General features: G+C 40.1%; 1 long non-coding RNA gene across 1 annotated transcript in view; it reads right to left on the reverse strand.

Moving 5' to 3' along the window:
* The window catches only part of LOC142057876 (uncharacterized), a 78,122-nt gene extending 56,025 nt beyond the window's left edge, over nucleotides 1-22,097 (reverse strand). The window contains exons 1-2 of the long non-coding RNA XR_012660796.1: nucleotides 22,086-22,097; nucleotides 20,315-20,415 (exon numbers count right to left, since the gene is read on the reverse strand). This is a non-coding gene — a long non-coding RNA (uncharacterized LOC142057876). The remainder of the gene's footprint in view (nucleotides 1-20,314; nucleotides 20,416-22,085) is intronic.
* Nucleotides 22,098-22,438: the final 341 nt, after the last annotated feature.

The raw sequence follows: 22,438 nt of genomic DNA on the forward strand, positions 1-22,438 counted from the left end.
AAGCAGACTGATGACTCAGTGATCTTGCAGTTCCTGCACAAAGTCATGAGTGTGTGGAAGTCTCTAAGATACCTCTGCATGTCATATTTCACTGCAGTATGCTCACACAGAGTATTTTGTGAGCATCCATGACCAAACACACAACACTGTGACAAATGTAACTCTGGGTATGGAAGTTTCCTCCATCGTTTTGCATAGCTAACCTCATCCATGCACTTAAATATACTTGATATTCTTAGAAGCCCTTAGATGCCATATTATTTTAACAAAAAATGCAGAGGCTTTAATCTGTTTTTTCCACCAACCTGTATTTTCCTTCAATTTCAGCAACTGCTTTGGTTTGAGTGTTTAAATCAGGAGTTTAAGTGAAGCACCCTCTTAGTTAGCAAGACAGTTCTGACACCTTGAAACATAACATCAGGGAGAAGTCTAAGCTAGCCCTGGGCCTTCCCTTGCATCGGAAATGTCCCAGACTATTACTGTGGAGATTTCTAGACTTAAATCACATCTGAACTCAAAACAGACTAGAAGAAAAGTTAGTAACGGTAAGCTACATCCCCAAAATTATAATGTACCCATCAGAGTCAGAATGTGACTGTTCTCTAAGAAAATTTAGGATCACTTCTACTGTCACCTTAAAGTACAATGTAAGAAAAAAAAACCCAAACCCAACAACAACAAAAATAAACCCAAACAACAAAGCGAGATTGAATTCAGACTTAATACAGAGGGGAATCATTTAAAAACTGGGCTGGGCGTAGATTCACACTCACTATGTGCCCATCAGAAATGACACTGGATGACTGCATTCCCGTTAGAAAATATACGCAGTCACCATTGCTCACTGCTATCAAGCGAAAGGCAGCTAAACCTATGCCATACCACAGGAGAAAATACAGCACGGAAGTGGCTAGGGTAAGATGTCAAGAATCCTGAGGAATAGAGACATTTAGCACAACAGAGATAAGAAAGGGCTAAACTAATCATCTAGGCATACGAGATGATAATAATTTTAATCTTCTATGCAAAAGCACTTGAAAATATGAAGTATGCAGCTGTTAGTGCTTGGAAAACAAAAGCCTCCCTTTTAAAATCAGTGATCTGAAGTGCATATAGAAATAAGATATACAATGGGGATCAGATACGTACAGAATTTGGTCCTCGTTCCCTGTTGCATATTTGTTAAGAGATTTCTTTTTATTACTTTTTAATTCATTATTGTAAATGTAATCTCAGTCAAGTAAAATCACTTCATTAATTAAAAGGGATTGAAAAGGTCCTTAGCTACCAGATTCCACAAAGGCCCAGAAGCTCAGGCCTGTTTACGGAGGTCGTATTTCATTTGCTGCCTATGTCAAACCAGTACCCGTCAGGCCTTTGCCAGGCCCCAGAGACGAGCCAATCAATGTCTGCTCACTAAAGCCCCTCGCATGAATCCATTTAAGCAATGTGGATGCTTCCTGTCGAAAAAAGAAATGGTCTCTTGGTATCTCTGATAGAAATTAGCCATGAATTAAAAGAGAAGCACAGTTGTTTTGGAAGAAAGCCAGAACCAGAATTAATAGGCCATCTGAGCCTCTTGAGTGTTGAATCCCATTTGTTAGCAATTCTTTATGAAAGGTTTCCCCTCCCTACGCCAGTTCTGACCAAACCCTGTACGTGGTCTCCTGAAAGTAAAATCATTCAGTTAAATTTTAACCAGCTGGGAAAACATGAAAAATAACGTCTTTTGTCAAACATAATTTTAGAATCTTGCTTGATATTTGTACTACAATAACCCATTTGCCCTCCATTTCCTTTAAAATACACGTTTCCTCATGACTTGTCATCTCTCTGTGCTTCGATGCCGCAGGACCACTGTCACAGATGGAGTTGCACTAGACATGAGTTTGGCTCAGTATAATTCCAGTAATTTCGGCAGAATCTTGTAAAGGCTTTCACTGTACATTTAATTACTACTATTCTGTGTGAATGGAATAATCTATCTTGTTGCCAGTCCTCCTAGCCTCAAAAGCTTTGCATGTAAGTTTAGTGCCAATGAAATTAAAGAACTTTTAGAGATCTCATGTTAAAATGCTCTAGACTCCCATTTTTACAACGGACAATGTAGTTCAAGTCCGGGTTTCCAATTTTTGGTGTTTAAACATAGGAATTGGAGCAGGGGGACTTTCCAAAACATGATATCAAATTCTGGTTTAACTACTAAAACTTGAAGGTTTTCCAGAAAACTGAGTACACATTTTTTTCAGAAAACCTTGTGAGGACTTCCTGAGTGGGACATCTCAAAAATCCACTACTGACGGCTAGGTTGCTTGATCCCTAAGTGAAGCTGTATGATCTGGAAGCAGCTGGTAATGTACCAGGTGGACCTCAGTATCCAATCACACAGGAAAAAAAAACCCAAACCGAACACAAAATACAATCACCCATCTATGGTCTCTTCAGCGTCCTTGTTTCTTTCAGAGTCTTGCTATACTTAGCTGAGGTATCATCTTTCTCTTTGCAGACTGTAATATTTACTATGGTCTGCCTTTTTCATTCTCTTCGTATAGTCTGTGGAACAATAAGACATTAATCCAGGTTGATGCTTTGTATGCTCAGGCTATACAAATCAATAATTTGTTAATAATATTTATAAGCATATAATTGGGAATGTGATTAGTTTTAGAATCATCAGCTAGCTCAGAAGATCTCGCTTGGTGATAGTGAATACTTGGAGCAGTAAATGGGTTTTTTAATCATTCGTTCAGAACATGTTGATTTTGGTTATAGGGAAGGTTAAACCTGACCTATATCGGTTTTTCTCCTGCAGACAAGTAGGCAGTTTTACAGCTTATTCTCTCTTGCAGACACATACACCCCACAAACTTGCAGGACAGAAGATATAATTTGTGTAATATAATTTTTAATTGTGACTGAGAAGAATTCTCTGGTTTCTCGAAACAGAAGCAGTCAAGTGATTATTTGGCTACTTCCTGACTTCTCATTTGTTCTCGTTGTTTTCAAAGGCCCTTTCTTAATTGATTATGTTTTGAAGAACAAATAGCAGAATTCTAACAAAAGTGTCTGCCAATCTTAATTCTAATTGCAGTATCATTTCATCATTTAGTAAGCCTTGGCAAAAATACCCCACACATTAAAGCACACAGAAAAATCTTCTAAACAACTAGTCTGCCAGGCACCATCTCTAATTTGGTTTCACTTGATTTGCATTTCATTAACAATCAGAAGATACCCATTTCTAAGCAGTCCACCATATAAATGTTCCTCTCTTTCTCTGAAGGAGACCTTACTATTTAATCATCTATGGTCCATTAGTATATTTGTCACAAAAAGTAAAGCACACAACAATTTACTAGTCACTTAAGGAGAAGAAAAAATTATTTCCTGTCTTTCTTTAATCTTTTTTTTTTTTAAACTAAGGTATTTCAAAGCTTTAATTGTGACTGTAGAACAAGGCAATGGACACAATTCCATGGAAAGCTTCAAGTATAAATCATTTCCAAAGCATCTTTTCCTAGTGGAGATGGAGCATCATGAAGACAACTGTCCCACACACCTTTAACTAATGAAACAGACTAACATGTGTCTTTATTACACCACCAAAGTGGCAAACAGGAACATTTAGAAAGTCCTAAATTTTGCCTTAACTGCCTGACCTCATTTTTGCACACATCGGGGTAAACAAACGCCAGCCTTCCTAAAAATCTCTTCTTCATGTCACTGAAGTCTCTTCAAGGGTACACAGACTACCCATACTTTGGAGACATGACTGGGTCTGAGTTTTTTAAACATCAGGTTGACACAGGATAGTCAACAAACATGGGTAGGGGGAGGAGGAGAATACCGCAGCAACAGGACTCCCACCAAGTATTGCACCAGCTCAGTCAAATGCTTGTTCTTATCCTCACCCAGAAAAAGAGGAAAGGAAAAATGCACTTGGTCCAGCTGTACCAGTACTGGCGGACAGGTACAAGGAGGACTTCTTAGAAATAAATGGAGGCACAGGCTCACAGTGAGATAAGAGTGGTTTAATCTCAGTTATTTCCCAGAGCTCACCTAGAGGCAAATAATAGAACCTCAGCAGAACTAAGTGAACTGTGAATGTTTCACGACTATTATTCCAATTTAAGGCCAAGGAACAAAAAAGCAGACACAAAGATCTGCCTGGTTCGAAGATGTAAGGAATCTAGAAACCAGATCAGCTTTTAGGATTCCCAAACGCCATCCCTCCTGCATGTCTGTCTCAATCACAATGCCTGGTGGCCCTTCTCATTTATGCGGCTCAGTGAGACAATGGTTCACAGAGCACACACATGCACAATCTCTATAAAACACCTTGTTCTGGCCAACTGCTTTGGTTTGCTTCTATGAACCCTGTGCCAGGTCACGATGTATTCTGTCTGCTAAATGTACGCTCACAATCCCAGCTTCTGCACCATAAGCACCCTGTTCCAGCCTGACAACTCTCTATGGGCTGCAAAAGAGAGTACATTTGTACTTGCCCAGTACAGTTCGTCAGGTTTCTCTTTTAATTTATCTTATGGTCTCGAGCTAATTCTTTTCAAAGGGCTGTTTTTGCGTTTGCTGTTCTTCCCTTCCTTCTTCCCTCCCCTCAAGAGAATTCAAAGGGCTTAACTGATTTCAAAAGGTGTTGATGCTATTAATGTTGCTATTATTTCTAGTGTGGCTCTGACAGTAGCACTGAGGATTGTTGCAGAAATAAATATGAACCAAGCGACATTGTTTTAAAGACATCGAAATTACCAAAGTGGCTTAGAAGCTCCACACCCAGTCCTGCCTTTCAGAAGTGTTTACAGAATACTTACTACGTGCTTCTACAGTAAAAGTAAAGCACAAGGCATGCCAGAGACAAATGCCACATTTCAGTAGTCAAAAGTGTTACACAAAGTAAAGATATTTCATGACATGAGCCAGCAGAAACAACAGTCTGCCTTCATAGGCTATAAATCCACTGGAAGGCAAGTAGCACACGAGATGCACGCAGCAAGTTACTGAGATGGAGTATTAAAAGTGTTTTGATTTTAAGCCACTTTTATTTCAGCCAAATACAAAGCAAGTCTGAAAGAAAATAAGAGGCTAAGCCAGTAAATGGACTGAAGAATACTCCTGAAGTCTATAGGGACTCCTTAGATTTCAGTTTTGTATCTTTTACAGGTACAAAGGGTAGAAATATTTTATCTCATCTTTTTCAGAAGTAAAATTCAGGTAGATACAGAGCAGTCTCCGCTTCCTTAGCCAAATCAAAGGCATACCCAGAAAAAGCTTTTTGGCTTTTTGTACTTTCCCTTTCAACAAAGCTGAAACATTAGAGCTTTCAGTTGGATCCCATCTTTCCTGACAATTTGTGCTATGCTGAGGACAAAGCAGAAGAGCCCCTTGAGCAAATGAATTTTTGCATGCATACTTTAGAGCCTGTAAATTTTGCTATTAGCCAATCCTTCTTATACCATAAATGCAGACAGAACTTTAGAACTCTTATTACCATCAGGCAAGGCTACAGTATGATAAACATCATAGATACAGCTGTAAAGGACCTTTATAACACTGGGAAGCCAGAAAATTAATTTATTCTACCTGCAATAAGTAGCACAACACTCCTGTCTCCAGACAAGCAGTTCTGGAAGCAGGAGGTCAAATACAGTTCCCAAACACTTGTAATCTGAGCAACTAGTAGATCATATGCCAAATAAATTTCTCCTATGGTTTATAAGGACTCTTGGCTACAAGGACTCCTTGGTAGGTGACAAGGGTTGCACAGCAGCCTGTGTGTATGTTAGGGCACTAGTGATGTCTGTTTTCATGAAATATCTAACAACTTAATATTTTGAGACCACTGTGCTTCTAACTATCCGCTTAATTAAAAATTTATTGGCAGGAGGTGAGGTATAAGAGAACAGATGCATAGAAAAGGCCGTATCTATAACAGAGGAAAATTCACAGGGATTGCTTCTCTAGGAAAAAAAGAATGACAGCGTGGCTGCCACTCATGTGGCACTTAGCTATAGCTAAGTGACTTTCTGAACTTCTCAGCTTTATGTCTTTAAAAGGTGTGATACACACCTTGGCATCTTTCTGACGACTGGAGTTTAACGCATTGATTTCAACAGAGTCTTTCTGTCAGCCCCATCAGAATGGTGAGAGCTTATCAGTTGCAAACGAGAGGAACTCTTCAGAAGAAGAGTCACTATCTGCTATTCCAAGTGACATAATGAAAGCAATATCAGATGAAGGTAAACCCAAGTAGGTCTCTTCTAAAATTTCCTTTGAATGTCTCTTCTTTCTGGGTAACTGCACTCTACGCTGTCCTATGCTAAACAAAAACACCAAAAAAGAAACCCCAAACCAACCCCCAACTATACAAACAGAACTACCTATTATCTGACTGTCATTTAAGAAGAAAGTCTTGTACCATGCTGCATTTGCAGCCACTTCAAGGTCCCTTTATTCTTCCAGGGCAGTTAAACAGACATTAATGTACATATGAAGTGAGAGCCCTTCATTAATAAGGGAGCATGATCCATGGCAGTGCAAGTCTAAGACCCACGATTTGTTTTGGGCACATTTACCACTAGAGCCAGACTAAGGTCCCAGTTCAGCAAGACACTGGGAATGTACAAAAACTCCATTCTATCTCTGTTCAGTAAAGCACTTACACTAGCTCTTTCCATCCCTTCAGAGTGCCTAAACTACACGTTTCCTACTCAGGTGCTGAAAATGCTAACTTCCCCACATTATCACCTAAGATGTGGTTCAGGTTCACTGGGAAACCAAAATAGTTCCAATGAACAGCTAAAAAGCAATTTTTCTCCTCATTAGCTTCCTTCCCCCTCCCCTCTCCTTATGTTTCTTTGTTTCTTTCTCCTTCATGCTATAGCAAACTTTGGCAGCACTGCAGAATGCTGATGAGACACACATTTACTGGGTGAAATCCCAACAGCTATTTTTGGCCAATACCTGGCATGAACTGCCTCCTCTTTGATGACTAAGGGATTTTGCTTATCAGGTTGTCTTGAAAAGTTTAATGCTTCATTATGACTCAGCAAAAGGCATACAAGTTTTACAAAACTAATGCTACACTAATGATAAACCCCAGCAACCCGCTAAGTGTTCCTAGCGGTGGGCACCGAGGTGGCTTTTTCTTTAAGAATACAAAATCATAACAAATGCATTTTTATTTCATCTCTAAAAACAAGATCAACACTGTATGTGCAAAGTCTTTGTTCATTTACTTTGTCACTTTGAAAAGCATCGGACAAGTGTAGGGTTATCACAAAAGGCAATTATACAGTCTTCGCAGTATAGTATTTCCAACATCTGTCAATCCTGACTTGTCATAGTCCTCAGACTGTGCTGAGGAAAGCCTGTCACTCATGGTCTCCTGTCCACTGTGAGAAAATATCCATCTGCACCCAAACTGAAGGCCTTAAATACATTTCATAGAATCATGGAATCATGTACGTTGGGAAAAAAACCCGTAAGATCAAATCCAACTGCAAATGTATGCTGATCTCTAATTGCAAAGGACTAATTCCATGACGTTTGAGGCCTCCCTATATCTGAAAATTTATCAAACCGCTATTCCAAACCCACTCCTGCTACTTCTAAAGATCAAGACTCAAAACAAATTTTTTTTATTCCATCACATACCTCAATAGATGATTCAGGAAGTATTTGAGTTAAGTTTAGCAGTGACTGCATTTTTATGTTGCCCAATCTCCAATTCTTATTTGAAAGAGGAAAATTTGGAGCCACTGGCAAATAAGGTTTGCTGAAGGTATCATTTACCACAGGAAGTTGAAGGTTGGAGTGTGGGAAAACTGGTGGCTCCTAACCTTTTCTGATCGCTAACTTACCCATTCTAAATATGACCTCAGAAAGAAAAAGAACTGGGGAACAATTTGAAGGTGATTTCCAGAGACAGAGAAAGACGTCAGACCCCATTCACTCATCTGAAAAGAGGCTTCTAACCCTTTCCTCGTGGCCTTAAAAGCTTCTTGATATTCCATTTGCTGCTTTGACATCTGAACTGAGTCCCAGGCTACTCCTGCCACAGGAAGAGGTCTCACTGCTGTGAGCTTGCATCGGGTCTGTTTCTCTGTTTTGCTTTGTTAACCTGAAGAAACACAGTGGTTTAACAGAGGGAACTGTCAGCAGGGGAATATGCTTCATCTTCCAGTCACCTCATTTTATGAAGTTTAGTCAGCAGCTGTATCAGAGCCATTTTAATTAAATAAGTCACTAAAGGATCTTCTTTTTACCTTGAAAAAGATGCAGTCAGGATTTTACTTGTGCTGAAAGGTTTGAATTTCATTAGTGCTTTAAAGTGGTTTTTTTTCCCCATCCAAATACAACTAGCACCTTTTGTTCAACACATCAATACAGCTATTTGCATAGAGTATTGATTAGAAGTCATTATAATCACAAAATGTTAATTACACCAATTAATTCCCAATCTGTTTGTACCTTAAGCTTGTTTACTTTCAGCACAGAAGGTTAAAGAGTGAATCAGTTTTAGCTTTCTCCCTGGGGACAATTTTTTATACGTTGAGGATTCTCCTCCTGTAGATAGCAATTTTTCTGTATGACCAGGCTTCTTCCCAACTTTGTCTCATAACTCCCCATACTATTTTGAAGCATTACACAGGGATACCAAACCCTCGCCATCACCAAGCAGGTTCCTTACAATCATCATAATTAATCTGTGGTTTTGTAAATAATGGAGAACAAGAAAATGTTCTAATATGCCCCAACTTCCAGATGGAGGAAGTGTTTCTGTGGGACTGGTACAAACTGCGAGTGAGGAACCAGATCCTGAAGTATTACTGATGTGATTCCATTCCCCACTTTCCCTTCTACAGAAAATTTCATTTAAACAATTCGTGGAGACACCTTGATACCTGCAACATCATAGCTTCTGATTCCAGGGATGGCTGTATCACGTTCACTCTAAATATGTCAACCCAATCCCATCATGCCATTTTTTAAGAGTGTTAGCAGCCCTTTTCCCCTTATTTCCCAAGAAAAACAAAATGACTGTCATGTCCCTATTTTCACCTGCGCCTCCTCATGTTCCTCTGACTGTCTGAGCAATTTGGTATCCCTCTTGACCATTTAAAAACTCTAAAAACAAAGAAAAAAACACCCCACCACCCCCCTCCCCCTTCACTACTCACCGGCACATACACTTCATTAAAGCTGACTTTATCTTGAGATCTTTTAAGAGAAAGACAATATAAGCTGTCTGTATATAACCTAGCCATTGCTTGCAGTTGACTATACTGAGCAGGAAAAGCGGGAAAAGCAAATTTTGCGTTTCTTTGCGCTAATAATGTCAGATTCACAAAGTACATGGAAGAAGGAAATTATGTATAAAAAACCTATTCAATCCCTAGGAAAAAAAAATTACTTTGCACTATACAGACCTATCCAGGAGCAGCCTGCAAAGAATGTGCATTCACTGGAGGCATATTTTAAGTTACAATAGTACTTTTTTGACACGACAGTTGGTGCCATGTAGGCACAGACGATGGGTCCACTTTCCCATCCCTTTTCTTAAGGTGCCAGTAAAGAATGATTATCTTGTACAAAATATCTTAGATCAAATACTTGGTGTGCAATATTTCAGGAAGTATTATAAAGCTCTGTTTAAAGTGGTGTTATTACTTCAAATTAAAACAATAACCTGATTCCTGAATCATTCAGTCCTGATTGCTTCAGTGCTTATTTTGGAATGGCGTTTTGTCCAGGTGCTTAAAGACTTTGCCACTACCTGAACAGGAAGATCACTTCAATGTAATATGACAGCCACCTATAAGCCCCGTCACCAAATGCACCCATAGATCAGCTCATGGAAGATAACTTTAGTGTATCAGAATTGCAGAATTCAGAACACAAAAATTCACAGTTTCACTGAGCATACTATTTCTCCACCAAAAACTAAGACAGTATTTGTCAGTTCCATGCAGCATATCCACTGTTTTAGCAAGACTCATTACTGATCCCTCAAGCCTTTTTCACATTTACCTCAGATGTTAGATGTCTGAATAGGCAAATGTCCTCTATTGGCCAGTATAAGAAGCTGCAAAGTTCAGAGAAAACCACTGAAATGAAAAGCAGACACTGAGGATATTCGTAGATAACTCACCTAAACTCAGACTGAGCTCCAATGATTTCCTACATGCCAATGTGAGAGATGGTTCTGGAGCTTTGTATACCCTTCTGAAATTATCAGAGCATTGTAATAGTTTGGACTTTGTGCTTGAATAACTCAAAGAAGTCATAGATCAAATATCTGACAAAATTATGTAATAACAGAACACATGTAAAAGTTTATGCAACAAAAAGATTTAGCATGAAATAGCTAAGGCATCAGTAAGACACCCTTTAGTTAATATGGTTGATACAACAGGAAAAAACCAGTTTCTATAAGTTTCAAGTTCAGAGTTTTTTGGTTTTGTTTTGCTTAAGAACAGATTAACAACATCTTTTGTATAAAATCACCGGGTCCTGTGCTAAACTTTGGAAACCCAGCCCTCCTAAGCTAACCAACATTTCCAAGTAAAATTAGCTACTGTAAGCTAATCATAGTAAAGGACAGTAAAAAACAGGGCATGCAAACTGCTTAATACCAGAACTCAGAACTTACTTAGTAGACCACTGTATTTTAACAGATAGAAAGGTAAAGGTGTAATTCTTTTTTTATTTTTTAGGGTAAAATCTCTTTGGCATTCACTGTATTATAATGACAGATATAAGGCAATAATCTTTAATATTAAAAGGCATTTTTTAAAAAAAACCCACACCCACCTTTCTCTCCATCCCTTTCAAAGGGATTTTGTGGCTCACAGAAACCATCTGACTGAAAGTAATTGAGTGGATAATCCTTTGCGCTTGCATCCATGCCCTTCCAACACCATTTCTTTAAAGATAAAAGTCTGGGGATCTGGCTGTAGGCCCAGTTAAAAGGGGAAAAGCAAGTGAATAGTGCTGACAACCCCACAGCCTAAGCCTGAGGCTGCATTAACTACTGTATACCTCCTTCTGTATTTCCGTGAAGAGCAATGGCAACAGCTGATGAGAACCTCAGAGCCACAACTCCAATGGCATTGGAGGACAGTGAGAACTCAGGCTTCAAAGACACATCTCTGGCCTTCTACACATCCCCAGGGGCTGGAAGATTTGAGCAGGAATCAGACCTATTCACTGAAGGGTTTTGTCTTGTTACACTCCCTTGTTTCTCTGGGAAGAGGTTGTCTGCATGAGGAGCACCCAAAATACAAGACTATTAATACCTTCTCAGCACTGGAAATCATGACCATCCATCAGAGGATTATTAAAGACTGGTTTATGAATGAGTCAGACTGCAGTCCTAGTATCATTTATGAGTTACAGCAGACATGGATATTTCATGCAGGTCAGAAAAAAAGAGCGTACGATTTTCTGTCATGATCATTTATGAGGTCCTGACCTTAATGTAACCTCTCTTTACAGTGCCTATGACTTGTTTTCTTTGGTAATTCCCATGAATTAGCTAGTCTGCTTAGCTGTCTAAACTAATTTTTATCACATGTAAAAGCCTTTTCATGAAGTAATAGAACAGCATTGCTTCTTACCTTTAAAAAAATCGCTGCTTTTTTCCTGTGTATTGATATAATTTCATAGCGAGGACAATTTTACATAAACTATTTTCCACTCCACTGAACGTTATGTCGCTTTACATGAATATATTTCTTGGTTGATGCCAAGGCAAAATATTACTGTAAATGCTGTATTTTCATAAATGCTATTCTTTGACCTTTTAATAGATTCATTCCATGCATACTATCAATACCAAGTCTTACTGATGGACCTGTATTAAGCTGCCAGCATCATTTCCTCTGTTGTCCCCAGAGCCTTCACCTATGAGTCAAAGGGGAAAAAAAAGATCACTAGCTCTTCTGTATTTCAAGGCAATGAAGTGACCAAGATGGAGGGACAAGGTCCAATGATTTGAAAGACTCCAGTCAGTAACACAGAAACAGAAAAGGGAATTTGAGATTTAAAAGTAGTAAGTGGGAAACAGGGTGTGTGCCTGCTGGGTTTTTTTGTTTGGTTTTGTTTTTATTTGTTTTGGGGTTTTGTGTGTGTGGTTTTTTGTTTGTTTGTTTTTTAAAAAAGAAGCCGTTAAATAACAACACAGAATGGCCAAATTCAGGTCTAGCTGTAGATATGGGTAGGTTTGTGATAAATTAATGCCAGGTCCATCAGAAGTATAACAGCTGTAAGTTTCTGACAGCATATAGCATACGAGAAATCCCTATGCTAGTAATGCTAATAATGCAGGAGATGAAAGACAGCATGACTTTACCAAATTTAGACTCCTTTTATGTACCATTTGGCTCACATTGGGACACACATTTTGTTCTTTTCTACATTAGTTTAAATCTAAATTTTGAGTAATTGACTCCAGGGCTGTACTCTTCTAAAGGAGACTAAGGACCAGTACTGCCTAGACTTGTTTCTGGAAAAGGCCCAAGAATACTAGCAATAGCTATATATTTTATTCTAGCTTTTCAGCATGTTGGGAGCAATTAAATGAAGTGCATTAAATCCAGATACAATGGCTTTGATTCTTCATTTACATATATCTAAACCCATTTTTTCCTTGGCTTTTTAGAATTTCTGATTACTGATATATTCTTATTTGACTTTGTCCATTCCATAACTGACTAATTATATACCTTATGAGTATACTCTGTACGCCTAATCAGTCCCCTCAGCCTTTTAAGGGTTTCTGAAACATCATACAAAGTTATCCCTATTTTTATAAAGACATCCATTATTACAGAGACTGAACTTCCAAGATGCAAGTTTTATCAGTTTCTGGGAATAACAACCTGTATTTTCAAGCTATATAATATGTTCTGAGCCACTGCCAAATATGAAATAGTAAATAACATATATTGCTGTTAATCACCTAGCTTGTATAATTATATAATAAAATAAACCAAACTGAGGATAAGTTTAGAGTCAGTTCTGTCCAACTTCCTATTTACCCACAAAAATGGTCACATTTTAAAAGCACTACCAAAGTGGTGCTTCTAATTCAACTTCATAGTAGGAACAAAGATCTTGGGAAAAGATATCAGCCAATTCCTGTTCCATTTTCCTAGACATATATATCTGCTAATTTAATTCAGGACAAGAAGAGAGTAAGGTATGTCTGCTTGCAGGAGAGTGCTGCAACAGGACTTCATATCCACAGAGACTACAAAGACAATAGACTCTTGCATTCTTATTGGAGCTACTATTAAAGCCAAATCTCACAGAAGTCATGGGCTAAATATCAAGGAGTTCAGATCTCCAGCTGCTCTTAGTCTGTGTTGCTCAATGGTTTATACAGGCCAACTGAAAACATGGCCCTTTCTGGGGTCAGAAGCCTATCATATATAGGCAGAGAGGAAAAGAGATAAAGTTGCCACAAAGCAGTCCAGATGCATTCAGTCAGACCTATCCCTGAACTTGCAGTCTTCTATAGTTTATTTTTGCAGTTCATCCCTGCAGAAAACACATGGCCTTTCAGGAAAGTCTTTAGCCTCCATCTTTAAAGACTTTCAAGACACGGGGTACAGGGGACAAGTTACAGTAACACCACCAGTCAGTCAGGGCATGAGACATTTCATAAGAAATATGAAATATTTCAATAAGTAACTTAATAAAGCCTCCCATGCACATGAAGTTTGGGACACAGTTGTTTATCATCCTTATTTTGCTTTTTAAAGCTGGGGCTCCACATCACAAAAAACAGGGAAGGAAACACATTCACAGGAAGCATCCACTTCAGCTTGGAAGACCAACCAGGAAATCCTTAGGAGTGGATGCAGCTTGCAGGACTGCCTATAGAGGCTTAAGTCAATTTGCATAATATTACCTATAATATTGTCTTATTTTATTTCTTAAGCAACATTTGATTCCTTCATTTATGAAACAGATGGTAGCTCAGAGGTGTTTGCTGATGGGATGTTCAGTTTCAAAGTTCCCTCATGGTGTTGTGAGGCACCAATACGGCTGCCGAATTGGCCTGAATTGGAGGAGAAGGGGAGTCACTAGCAGTAACCATGCATGCTAATTAGGTAGTTACTGGCATGGAGGCAATGTAACATCACCTTGACTTAGTGCACTGAAAATTTCAGCTTTTGCAGTTTAAGGTTTCCATCATCTCACTTCACGTTATATAGTACTGAAATCTTTACTTTTAATACTGGAGCTGCAGAGAATCTGAACAACCTGCCGCCCAGTGAGCATATTTTTCTGTCACTATTAAACCTATTAATCTGGGAACAGTGTGTAGATGTGCAGGCTGTAAGCTTCTTGCTGTGCGGGACAAATTATGACTAGGGCTTCAGAGTCATTATCAATAGTCAGCTGAGTATGGATCCTAAACATTTGCTGCCAAAGAGCTAATTGGAAGATACTCCATCATCACTGATGTACAGCTGTACCTGCACCTGAACAAGAGAAGGTTAGGATGTAAACTGTGATCACAATCTGTAAGTACATATATAAGAAACAAATTTTGGCAACAAATGTCTTCAAAGACAAAAAGTCCTAATGTCAGGAAGCTAAAATTAAACATAAGTAGAAAAATACTAGAAATAAATCCTATTTAAGAGCTACTTTTTATTTCAGTAATATTGCTAATAACCAGATATTGCACCTAACCAGCATCTTTGGGGATTTCTTCCTCACTAGCCATTTTTAAACATCTGTTCTAATAGTTTTCATGTACAGCAGGGTTCTAGATTAGTTCTAACCTGTGCCTCAAAAACAAACATCTTTGAATCTTTCTATTGTCCTATTTATGTAACACCTGATGGCATCCATTTGCCTTAGTTTTACTTCAGCCATGTAGTGGGGCTGATGTTTTCAAGGATTTTTTTTTTTCCTAGAAACTACCTTAAATCCTTCCCTAGACAGGACTGCTGCAAAACTGCTCATACTAATGCATATTCCTAGCTTTGGTTTATTGCTCCTCAACATATACCCCCCGTACACACATTTGCTTTAAATTCTATTTTGTATTGAGTATTCTCTTCACTAAGATGACGAAGTTCAGAGTTTTCCTCTTTCTGCCTCACATCACTATTTTGTAGTTCTTCAACACCGGTACCTTCAGCAAAACTGTGATGCTTTGTCCAAATAATTGTTAGCGCACACTTTAACTTGCTACTATACTATTATATGGTACATATATTGAAGAAGGGAAGGGGATAAAACCAGTCTCACTACAGATAAGCCTGGGGGCGGCACACCAACGTTTGAGAGACAGTGTGCTAGTGAGGTCCTTCAGTCTGTGCATCCGTGGAGGTAAAGGCAGGAAAGACACAAGGCTTATGGATGTGTTAGAAACAGTGGAAGTGCCTGAGAATGGTCATGTAGGAATTAGGGCTTCTCTGCCCAAAAAGTTGGTAGGATCAGTAACCCAACTAAGTGCATCTACACCAATGCATGCAGCATGGGCAACAAACAGGAGGAGCTGGAAGCCATTGTACAGCAGAAAAACTATGAAATAGTTGCCATCACAGAATCATGTTCGTTAACTAGCACAACTGGAGTGCTGCAATGGATGGCTATAAACACTTCAGAAGGGATATGCAAGGAAAGAGAGGCAGTGGGGTAGCTCTGTATGTTAGGGAGTGTTTTGATTGTCTAGAGCTTAATGATAGTGATGATAGGGTTGGGTGTTTATGGGTAAGAAGCAGGGGGAAGGCCAACAAGGCAGATATCATGGTGGGAGTCTATTATAGACCACCCAACCAGGATGAAGAGGCGGACAAAATATTCTATAAGCAGCTGGGAGAAGTCTCTCTATTGCTAGCCCTTCTTCTCATGGGCAACTTCAACTTACCAGACATCTACTAGAAATACAATATGGCAAAGGAAACAGTCTAGGAGCTTTCAGGAGTGTGTGGAAGATAACTTCCTGACACAGCTGGTGAGCGAGCCAACTAGGCACCTCACTGGACCTTTTGTTTGTGAACAGAGAAGGACTTGTGGTTGATGTGATAGGTGGAGGCTATCTTGGGCATACCAATCACAAAATGACAGAGTTTTCAATTCTTGGAGAAGTAAGGAGGGGGGTCAGCAGAACTGCCACCTTGGACTTCCAGAGGGCAGACTTTGGCCTGTTTAGGGGCCTGTTTTGACAGAGTCCCTTGGGAGGTAGTTCTGAAGGGCAAAGGAGTCCAGGAAGACTGGACATTTTTCAAGAAGGAAATCTTAAAGGTGCAGGAGCAGGCTGTCCCCATGTGCTGAAAGACAAGCTGGTTAGGGAAGACCACCAGCCTGGCTGAACAAAGACCTTTGGCTGGAATTCAGGAGAGAAAATTTAAAAAAAATAAAAACTTAAAAAAAAAAAGGAGATTTTATGAACTTCAGAAGAAGGGAAAGGCAACTCAGGAGGACAAGGATGCCCTGAGGTTATGCAGAGAGAAAACTGGAAGGGCCAAAGCCCAGCTAGAACTTAATCCATCTACCGCCATAAAAGACAATTTAAAAATGTTTCTATAAGTACATTAGCAACAAAAGGAGAGCTAAGGAGACTCTCCACCCTTTATGGGATATGGGGGGAAACATAGTGACAAAGGATGAGGAAAAGGCTGAGGTACTTAAGACTTTCTTTGCCTCAGTCTTACTATTAAAGACCAGTTGTTCTCTGGGTACCCAGCCCCCTGAGCTAGAAGAGACGGATGGGAAGCAGAATGAAGCCCCACAATCCAAGAGCAAGTGGTCAGTGACCTGCTACACCACGTAGACACACACAAGTCTGTGGGGCTGGATGAGATCCACCCAAGGGTACTGAGACACCTGCAGGAAGTGCTCACCAAGCCACTTGCCATCATTTATCAGCAGTCCTGGCTAACCAGGGAGGCCCCAGTCGACTGGAGGTTAGCAAATGGGATGCCCATCTACAAGAAGGGCCAGAAAGAGGATCTGGGGAACTACAGGCCTGTTAGCCAGGGAAGGTTATGGAGCAGATCATCTTCAGTGCCATCACGTGGCATGTACAGGACAACCAGGTGATCAGGCCCAGATACATGGGTTTATGAAAGACAGGTCCTGCTTGACTGATCTGATCTCCTCCTATGATCTCCTGACTGATCTCCTTCTACGATGGGGTGACCTGCTTAGTAGACGAGGGAAAGCCTGTGGATGTTGTCTACCTACACTTCAGTAAAGCCTTTGACACCATTTCCCACCGCATTCTCCTGGAAAAACTGGCTGCTCATGGCTTGGATGGCTGGGCCCAAAGTGTTAACTGGAGTTAAATCCAGTTGGTGTCTGGTCACAAGTGGTGTTCCCCAGGGCTCAGTATCGGGGCCAGTTCTGTTTGATACCTTTCTCCCTGGTCTGGACCAGGGGGTCAAGTGCACCCTCAGTAAGTCTGAAGATGACACCAAATTGGGCAGGAGTGTTAATCTGCTTGAGGGTAGAAAGGCTCCACAGAGGGATCTGGACAGGCTGGCTGGATGGGCTGTGGACTATTGCATAAGGTTCAACAAGGCTCAGTGCTGGGTCCTGCACTTGGGTTGCAACAACTCCACGCAACACTACAGGCTTGGGGAAGAGCGGCTGAAAAGCTGCCCGGTGGCGTTAGTCGACAGCCAGCTGAAAATAACATAAGGCAGCAGTGTGCCCAGGTGGCCAAGGCAGCCAATAGCATCCTGGCTTGTATCAGGAATAGTTCGGCCAGGAAGAGTAGGGAAGTGACTGTCCCCTTGGACTCAGCACTGGTGAGGCCTCACCTTGAATACTGTATTCAGTTTTGGGCCCCTCGCTACAAGAAAGACACTGAGGTGCTGGAGCGTGTCCAGAGAAGAGCAAAGCTGGTGAAGTGTCGGGAGAGCAAGTCTTATGAGGAGAGGTTGAGGGAACTGGGATGGATTAGTCTGGAGATGAGGAGGCTGAAGGGAGACTTTATTGCTTTCTACAACTATCTGAAAGGAGGTTGTAGCAAGGAGGATGTTGGTGTCTTCTCCCAAGTAAGAAGTGGCAAGAAGAGAGGAAATGGCCTCAAGTTGCACCAGGGGAGGTTTAGATTGGATATTAGGAAAAATATCTTCACTGAAAGGGTTGTCAAGCACTAGAACAGGCTGCCCAGGGAAGTGGTGTAGTCACCATCCCTGGAGGTATTTAAAAGATCTGTTGATGTGGTGCTTAGGGACATGGTTTAGTGGTGGACTTGGCAGTGCTAGGTTAAAGGTTGGAGTCTTATGATCTTAAAGGTCTTTTCCAACCTAAACAATTCTATGTTTCTATAGATCACAAATGAAAAATTATTTCAGGATAAGAGACAGGTTTTCAAACATTGGCTTTCATTTTTTGCACATGCAATTTTTTGCTTGCACAATCTATCACACACAAATAGCTAAACATCTACATGTACCTCACTATAATTCAGAGGCACATTAGAGCCTAGACTGAAATTGTGGTCCTAAGGTCTAACCTGAGCCTCAAAAGCCCCAGGATATTTAGAATTAATACACCTAGTTTGGCATATTATGACTAAGTAATACGAGAAAAACAACATGCAATATTCTCAAAGTTCATCATAACCAAGCTCATGAAAGGATGCATTACTGATGTATTGTCAGCCTTCATTGCAGAGCATTCTTTGTCAAGATTTCCTCATTTTCCCCTATTTGATGCCTTTGAGCTTAAAAGGCCTTATAAGCTCAGAGTCCTCAGTTAATTAAAGAAAAGATCAGGATATAAGTTCGCTCATTCATCCTACCTCCCCATCCCCCCCACCCCTCACCTTTGGTGATGCAAAGAAACATCACTATTGTTGGTTTGTTTGTGTTTTTGTCCAGTCTGCTTCCTGGTAATTGATTCCTCTTAATTTTTGCACTGGGAGAGGCAGGTGGGGAAGACTTATTAAGGAGATCTTTACAATCCAGTCATTATTATTAGGTTCTCTTACCCTCTCCCCTTTTAATTATTAACAAACGCAACATGGTCAAACTACAACAACTTGTAATTGACTAAGCACAAAATACCTCTGACCTTCCTTGGCCATAACAGAGACTGTCATTTGATGCAGCTGTATGTGGGGCAAAAGGGTGCTCCCTAGGGCCCAGATTTGGCACTTGGTGTCTCTACACTGAAAGAATACAACTTAAATATTATGGGCACGTGCAAACAACTATCCTTGCCATATCTGCCCTAAGCAATTTTACCTACAGTATTTATCTGCTTTTTAAGGAAGTCTGCAGTGTAAGTAATCATAAAGCAAGCTGGAAATATGACCTCCCTCAATCTACAGTACATGCAAATGCTTAATCTATTTTTTTCCATCAATTTCCAAATGAATGAGGCTTATTATATTGAGAAATAAAAACAGCTTGGCCTTTGACTTCATTTGAGATTACTCTTCCACATTAATGTCCTCAGCAGTGTTTCTTGCAGGCTTTGGAAGAATTAGATGAAAAGGATTCAGACGACACCCATTTGATCTTTACATGTTTCCACACACACTTAAGGTCAACAAGGCAGAGAAGCATTTAAAGTAAGTACACATTCAAACATCAGCACAACAGGCCTCAAGGAGAACTGAAGGCATTGGTGGTAAAACCTTATGAGCTGTATTGTCAAACAAAAAGAATATACACAAAGATCAGAACCTCACTTCCAGCCTGCACAGCCTACGTAATCCATTGGTAGGCTTGTCTTTTCAGCTAACAAGTTTTTCATATTTAGTGTTCCTGAAAAGAACCATTTAATTAAACATGGAGATTGAGAGAGGCTGTTCACTACAATCTGAATTTCATTTTGTTTTGCATCCATTGTCAATGAACATAAATTGTAGAGCTATTAAAGATAGAACTCAAAGTTTCATACTCCTTAAGCAAAGCAAAAGGGAGTTTAACTACACACATATTGACATTGCAATCAGCCAGGATATATGACTGGAGTGTACAGTCTTATATGTGCTAGTCTTAATCAAGCTAATTTAATCACCATAAGAGAAGACACAGTAGAATGGGCCTAGTGCGAGCCTAGGGTAAGCAGAAAGCCAGGAGGGTATCCAGAAAGCCTGTAGAGCCTATGCTGCTGCCATCCATGCCTTTCATGCATACTGGTTGTCAGAGACATGGTTGCAATTCCTCAGTCCTTAGGGAGGATCTGTGCCCTCTGTAGACTACATAGACAGTTGGGGGAGGCGGGGCAGCAGGAAGGAAGAGGGCTAATTGATATCAGCTGGCAGGGTGAGTTTGCTGATCAGGTTGGGAAGAGAGCATCCAACACTTACCTGCTAACATATGCCTTACATCAGAGCAAACAGGAGGTGATGCAAGAGTCAGGTGCTTGGCTCAGTGTTAGAGCTTCTCACACTGGGAATTTCCACCTAGCCTGGTGACAGATTTAATGCCTTTGTTCATCAAATTGTGCAAAGTGTGTCATTACATTCAATTTTTATTCCATGCAAAGCGCACCACATTCACTTGAGAAAGACAGGAGAAAAAAGCCCTCATGTTAAGAGACTGATAAATGGAATGGATACATCTTTGACAGTGCCAGCATCTGGAGGCATTAATATTTTAATATTACTTTGTCTAAAGTGTTTTATTTAAAAAAATGTAATTCTTTCTCACCTCTATAAAAAAGCAACATGATGTAGCAAATCATTTTTACAGATTCACTGCTAAGCATGTATTTCAGAATAGTAAATGACATTCAGAAATGAGCCTGGCCCCAGTGGTGGTCAACAGCAGATGGGAGGGTAACAGATTCTACCTACAATGTCACAACATAGAATGGGAAAGTGAATACATGTGAAAAACTAGAAGCTAGCAGTGGTAGCACCCAGAACCTTCCATCATTGCCACATTGTGAAAGAAATATGGGCCACAAAGCTCTTGAAGTGTCAGTTCCAAAGTTAAACTCAAAGTTTGACCAAAAGTTGAGAGAGCCTAGTTTAAATCTTTCCTCTCATGGGAAGTGAACCAAATTCCGGCAAAAGGAAGCCAAAAGAAGTCAGCTTTCCCAAACGAAAGCATCTTGCTTGGCCTAAGCGATTTGGCAGACAAAGCCTCAGGTATAGTCAATTTATGCAGCTCTGACTTTTTACTTATAAGCAGACCCATTCTGTTTCATTGCCCATGTTTTCTTTGTTTAACATCAGTAACACCATTAAAATAACTTACACAAAGCACTAAACTGAAGACAATGGCTACGGGCAATGTCTTCCTAACCTTTCCAGGACATTTTATGCAGCTGTGTGGCAAGTTGTGACCACAGAGAATAAAAATGAAAGTCATTCCGCAAAGCCTTTCCATCAAAATTATTTCTTTAAGGGCATCAGCAGAGCTAGGAACGGCCTCAGATTTCATCGAGAAATACAGTAATTTTCCAGTATTTTTTTTAAAGAACAAAAAATAAGTGAGCACTTTCATTTCTTTCTTGCATAAGTTATTCAGTTTTATTTGCTGCCTAGCTCCAAGCAATACCATTCAATTCTGTATATTCTTGAGTTGCATATGAGCCTGCATACCTATACCCATTTTTGCTACTCAGGCTCTCTTCCCTTCACTGTTTCCTACTCCCCTACTCCCCTCAATAAAACTTCACTTTCTGCTGGGTGGTACAACCCTACCCAGCATCATCACAGGATAGCATGGTTTTCACCAGAGTGACACAGTTGTACTGTGCAATGTCTTATTTGAATCTCAAACAGCACTAGGACAAAAACAAAAACAACAACAATCAAAAAAACCCCACAAAACAAGCAAATCACACAAACAATAAAACCCCCAAACTCTGTTCAATTCAATTTAATCAATTTAGGCCCTTCAAATAGAAAAGCTTAAAAAAATGCTTTTAGCAATCCCTCTGCCTTTCTGGTCTCTAGCTGCTCTGTATTCACCCTAGTTTAGGAAGATGCCCAAGTAAGCCTTCCTTAACTTACTGGCTACAAGCTGGCTGCTTTGCTGTAGTCATGGTTAATCATTTTGTCTCACAGTGCTGTTTGCGCTGCTTCCGGCAACAGGTTTTCAGATCTAGAAAGCACAGCTGCTGCTTACCAGAACTTCCCAGTCTCTCACCCTCACAGTTTCCTTTTTCCTCTGCAAAGGAAGAGCACATTTCAGAAAAAAAAGATACCCTCTAACTGAGAGCTTGGAAAACACCCTACAGAAAACACTTCTGTAGTAGAAAACAAAACAGAAACAGCTGCCACTTCCACCAGCACAAGGTATTAATGAGCAGCTCAACATCAGAACAGAGAGCAGCTTTTGTTTGAAGACCTGGGACATTACATACTGTGAAAGGACCTCAGATCCATGCAATTCGTTGCAATGGAATACTAGTAAGAGCTTATCACACTTTGAAAACTACCATACAGGAATCAAAGCCAGGCTGCCTGTGGCCATTTTAA

The sequence above is a fragment of the Phalacrocorax aristotelis genome, chromosome 5 (genome assembly GCF_949628215.1).
Source record: "Phalacrocorax aristotelis chromosome 5, bGulAri2.1, whole genome shotgun sequence".
Taxonomy (NCBI): Eukaryota; Metazoa; Chordata; class Aves; order Suliformes; family Phalacrocoracidae; genus Phalacrocorax; species Phalacrocorax aristotelis.